Source organism: Mastigoproctus giganteus, chromosome 5, assembly GCF_048544385.1.
Source record: "Mastigoproctus giganteus isolate SK-2022 chromosome 5, ASM4854438v1, whole genome shotgun sequence".
Taxonomy (NCBI): domain Eukaryota; kingdom Metazoa; phylum Arthropoda; class Arachnida; order Uropygi; family Thelyphonidae; genus Mastigoproctus; species Mastigoproctus giganteus.
Window position 1 is genome coordinate 18,790,564 of NC_143579.1, and position 6,000 is coordinate 18,796,563.

Genomic DNA, 6,000 nt, shown 5'->3' on the forward strand with positions numbered 1-6,000 from the left:
CACTATGGAAAATAACGATAATGGCTATTTGTGTTACCCTTGGAGAGCATTTATTGCCAAGAATAATCGCAAAGAAGGAATATGTTCGTGATGTTGGATAGTTCTTGGAAAGACAAACTCTTTGTCTCTCTCTCTCTCTTGAAACGTCTTGGCATTTATGTAATTTCTGTCATGTTTGTTTTGTCTAATGTAATACACGTATATTTATTTATTAAAATTATTTGTTTTTATACAAGATTTTATAACATCATAATCAAATTATACCTAACTGTTTGAGTTTTAAAAATATTTAATTATGGTTAAATAAAATAAAAGTAACTAAAACACCAATACTAAATATCAATACATTAAACAGAATAAATATGTAGAAGATGATCACTGTTTTTTGTACAAATTGCTGTTGGGAGGTATTTAACATGTTTGTATATACCATCCTACCAAAATTAATGGGACGGTTGTACTTATTAACAAAACGTGTTTATTCAAAGAAAGTAAATAAACTATTGGCACATCTTTGGTCATAATGACTGCTTCAATGCGTTGTAGAAGATTTCTAATTTCTTGTAGAAAGCTGTGGCCAATTTCCATTGATATACAATTCATGTTCGAAGTGCCTTGCATCATGACAATCAGTGGTGTGGGTGTTTATTTGCAATAACGTGCATGTCCAATGATGTTTTGTAGGATTCTGTAGATCCATTAACTTTAAGTATGTAACATCTACCAAATAATATTGAATAATATATAAACAGCAATCTTTTTTCTGTTAATTTTAAACATTTGACGTATGTACTGCATTTATTTTATCGTATTGATGATATATTATTCCACAAAGCGGCAAAACAGCTTCAAATATTGTATTTTATTTTGGTGGAAAGTATGATGGGTGTTTTTTAAATGTCAAGGCAACTATGGCTATGAAGTACTTTTATCTGAAACTGCGTGTACGCTTGGTCGTTCTGATGGGGCTGTTTATTGGGTATAAAAGATCCTAGAGGGAAAACCATACAACTGTTACCTCTATTCGGACCTACTTGTTATAACTTGTTTCATATTGCCTCTGTTTTTTATTATAAACTCGGAACTTATTTATCCATCGATCAATCTACCTTTCTACTAATTCCTTTTATGTCCATTGTTTTGAGAGTCTAATACGAACACAAAAATTTAAATTTCGAAGTTTCTAAATTCATAAACATCTTAAGGGGAATAAACCAACTTCTTAAGAAATTTCTAAGGATGTTTTGCAGAGTACGGTTTTAGAAATATTCGTCGTGTGGATCTACTTCAATTTTTCGACAGTTCCTTACCTCCGGCATGATTCTCTTGGATATTTGTTCGCCAGCTCGTTCAAAAATTGGCCTTGAAGTGTTCTAAAGGTAGCTGGGAAAAACAGTCTGTAGTCACACAGGGAATTGTATTTCTTCATAGTTTTCCTTGAAATACTTAAATTTGAGAACCCAGGTCGCAGTGTATGCTCTAGACACTCTTTGAAACCATCGAAATCTTTATATCTTATATACTCACATGACTGAAATTCTTAGCTTTTCAGATCAAATATCTTGACGCCGTCAGATGTCTTATTTTCTCTCTCTCTCTCTCTCAAAACCTTATCTCTAGCCAGGCGCGCTAACGCATTAAAGAAAAAACTTTCAAAGTAGAGAGAGATAAAAACATTTCCCCATAAAAATAACCTACTGGCTCTTGCAGGAAAATACGTGTCGAGCTATATAACAACGTCAGTAGTGAAAGGCAGATATGTCTGCACGCCAGCTCTCTCACAGCAGTAAACGAGGGCCGCACACCTCCAAAGAGTCGAGGTGTACTGTTGATTAGATTACTTTGGGGATTACCAAAGGCTACGCAATGTTTCTACCTCAGTGACTTAAAAAACAAAAGATGGATCAGTTTCTTATTTGTCTAAAAATATAAAATTTTCTCTCAGTGGAGGTGGGGCTCGAAGTGGGGTCACGTTATCATGCTTCAATTCGCCACGTAGTCACTTGCATAACACCCTCCCACAATCCTTGTAGTACTGTGAGTGATAGGCAATGACTCACTGTGAAATATCTACAACTATGTCGTGACTGTTGTGGGAGTTTCTTTATAGGAACATGCTTGAGTGAACGTTAACTGTTCAGCAAAATTAAGTTCCGGATAAGATGGATGGTTTAGATTAAACTGTCCTTCTCTGAACACTGTCCAGAAGTTTTGCACAGAGTGCTAATGATGTCTTTTCCTTGCTAGAAAAGATCCTGTAAATCCAGGACGGGACACCATGTGCCTTCGTAGCCATCTGTTTAAATACCATGTTTAAATGAAAAATTTCGTCAGATTGAGTCATATAACCAGTCTTTTTCGTCTTAAACCACTTTTAATGTTTCAAGAAGAAAAATATTGGGGTCACGAGTTCCCCCTACCTTATATGTAACTTCAGGATTTCCTTTCCCAACCTTACATTTAGAAGCTTTAAACCGTATGTGCAACTAACCCATTTTGAAGCATCGTGGTGTGATTCAAATCAGTAATCTTTCTGAGTAGGGCTTCTTGAAATGGAAAAACAGCTTCAGACCATCATGCTGCATCTGGCATATTCATGTCTATAGGCGTTTGCATTCCTTAAGTCGTTGTGTGGGTGGCATTTCTTGTTCTTGTTCTATTTGAATAGACTTTTGGTGTTGGAACTTTCTGGAGGAGAGGATTAACGGAAATGTATAGAGAAGAACAGAGCACCCTAAGGTCTGAGGTGTTAGATACCCAAATTAAGGAATTAAAGTAGAGTGTAATGCTCTGTTTTAAACTAGTACAAAAATTACGCTAGCAACTTTATCAAATATCCTGTAAAATTATCTTCCACGAGTGACACTGATCTAGTCTTCAGGTTTGAAATATTCTGTTACGATTGCTTTAACATTTCCTACTTTTGGATTCTAAGCAAAAAAATCATTATCCTAATTTTTTGACGCACTAAACAAGTATACACTGCTCTACCATTAACATCTGGCCATCCCCCAATACATCAATGATCACGTCCTACTCAAGAACCACTAGCGAGACACAACTACAAATACACTCGTAGCCTTTAGAGAAGGCAGTGGTCCGATTGTGAATGCAAGATTTTGCGATCGACGGAGTTAACAGACTTCCAGCGCGAAATGATAATAGAGTATGACATACGCAATCGGTCTGTACGTGACTTTTCAGCAGTACTGAAAGCCGTACCTCGACGATTGGTGATGTGGTCTGCAAATCAGAGCTGACTAGTGCTGAAACCATCATTAAACGACCCGAAAAATCGCTGAAGCCGGCGTAACGTGAGAGGTGAGTCCTGCAGAGAGTCCGCTCGAAATGTAGGTTGACCTGGTCACAACATACGCACACTTTCAGCGAGACAATTTGAACTTGGTGTATGGCCTGCGTTCTTGGACTGTAGACCAATTGAAAGCAGTGCATGGGAAAGACGAATCGCATAAATGGCCTACGAGTCCGATGGTCTTTCCTAGGTGTGGCTAACTCTAGCAGAAAGCAACCTGCTGGACATATCGTTGTGACAATGAAGGTTATCTGATAGCCTGAGGCTGTTTTTAATTTTTTGACCTTGGACCATTGATTGTTTTGGACAGAACCATCAATTCTGAGGGCTATCTAGCCGTCTTAGACAATAATGCGTTACGTACGTTCGAGAGTATGTCGAGTATAGCCCACACATCCGTCAGGAGGAAATACTGCATCTCATTCTGTGCGTGTTGTGATGGACTGGTTTTAAGACATGAGTAGCAGTATTGTTATTATTATTACGTTCATGTTATTTCTCCCTGATTGGGGATTCCACCTCTTGACGGATATTGCTACCAAGTACACAGGGTGGTTGTTGTTAGGTCTGGTGTTACTGTTAGTCTAGGAACCCTCTGACTATCCTACAGGTGTTCAGGATTGCGACTTTCTGGAGTTCCTTGTAGGTGATCGCTGGGAGACCTATTACTGCTAGGCTGTTATGTAGGGGTCTTTGGCACCATACCTGTGATTGACACGATAATCGGGGTGGTCGTTACTTGTTGCATGTGACACATCTCGGTTTGATCTCCTGTCGTAGGTTTGTGTACGTCCTGATTTTTTCCCCATGGGTTTTCTGCAGGTTGCCATGTTTGGTACCGCTATGTCAATCAGATAGGTAGCTTTTCCTTCTTATCCACAAGGATTGTGTCCGTTCTGTTGTGCGGGATTGTCTTATCCGTTATTATGGTGCGGTCCCAGTACAGCTTGTGGATTGGGGTCTCTAGTACTCTCTGGGGTTCGTACTTATGGTACGGTTAACTTTCTTCAATCAACTGGTATTTCTTTGCTAGCTTCTGATATATTATCCTGGCTACCTGATCGTATCTATGAATGTCAGTCTCGGTGATCACCTTGCATCCTGTGGTGATGTGCTGGATCGTTTCTGAGGCCAAGTGGCATCGTCGACAAGTGTCACTAGACACTCCGTGCTCCTTGGCGATGTATTTTCTATAGTTCATGGCATTGATTATCCAGTCTTGGATGGCGAGCATGAAACCTTCAGTCTCGGGGAACAGCGTCCCGCTCGTGAGCCATGCATTGGAAGCAATTTTATCTATGTGGTCTTGATGGAGATCATTGCAGTGTCTGCCAGGGAGTGATTTCTCTGCCAATCTTTCGAGCTTAATAAATACATCAACAATCACTCGATGCAAGCAACTAAATACAAGCAACAGTCACTATGAATGAATCTTATAGAATTTCTGCTGTCCTCATAGTCTTTTGAAGACACAAAAATCGTTCATTACAGATGATCAAGGGTTCAAATTCCAAACAAATGACTACTCTCCTCTTCATTAAATTTGTAGTGTAGTATACAAGTCCGCTGCTGGAAAAGGCAAACTATTGCAGATGATCTGCAATAGTTTGCCTTCAATGCGGAAGTAAACTAACAAAATGTTTTCAAAGGCAGATAAGGAAACATTATCAGAAGCTGGCTTAATGTCAAGGAATATGATGTCAACTTAGACCTTTTTATTTAAAGCTTGTTATATTCTGAAGAGAGTCTCCAACAAATTAGTAATAGTGGATCTTCTTTGTACTACGGTATGGAGGACGGGTGGCCTGTGCGCAAAACACTGTTGGGTTAAAGCAGGGAGGATGGCGTTTTCAAACAGTTTTAATAGCGAACAACTGATCGATATGGGCCAAAAGTCTGAAGGATCCGACCTCACATAGTAGTGATTCCATCTCCGGTGGGGGGAAACTCCATCTTTCAGGACGTTTTGGAATATGTGCAACAACACATCAACAGTATAGGCGTTACATATTTTTAAAATAAAAATTGGGAACCAATCAGCGCCGACTGTAGATTTGTTAGTCAAGGTATTAGTAGCATTAATGAGAACTTCTCTAGCAACAGTGACGTCGGATAATGCATACCCACAAATACTGCCAATTGCCAAAAAATGTTGTGCCCTGTCCTTTTGCCGATATTCTTGATCATTTGTAGCTTTCCCTTTACCTGGTAGCCTTTCAAAGCATTCCTTAGCTCAGTAGAAGGGCTTAGGAGAATTGTCGACTGAGTCTATATTGCACCGCCTATTCTGTGGTCGATTTTCTGTTTGCTGGACGAAAAACCTATTTCCGGGAGAAAAAATTATGCTGTCCTCGCCTGAGACCGACTAGCTCCGCCACATTGGAAAAAGTCCCATAAAAAATCCCTCCTCATCAACGGGATTCGAACTGAGGTCATCTCCACCTGTTGTTGGGAGGACAGCGATTCTGCTAACGGTGCTACTCACGAGGGCGTGGACATGCGCTTCGAAAAGTTGGACCGGATAAACCAGAGTCCTGGCGTCAAGTTGGAATGACGGAAAATATCGGAGGACATTTATAAAATAAAATGGGGTAGAGTATTCTACGAAGATTAGAGGTTCTAATAAAAGGTAAATGTTTCAGCACGCGTTATTAGTTTTCCTATAAATATACGTTAGATGAGCGGAT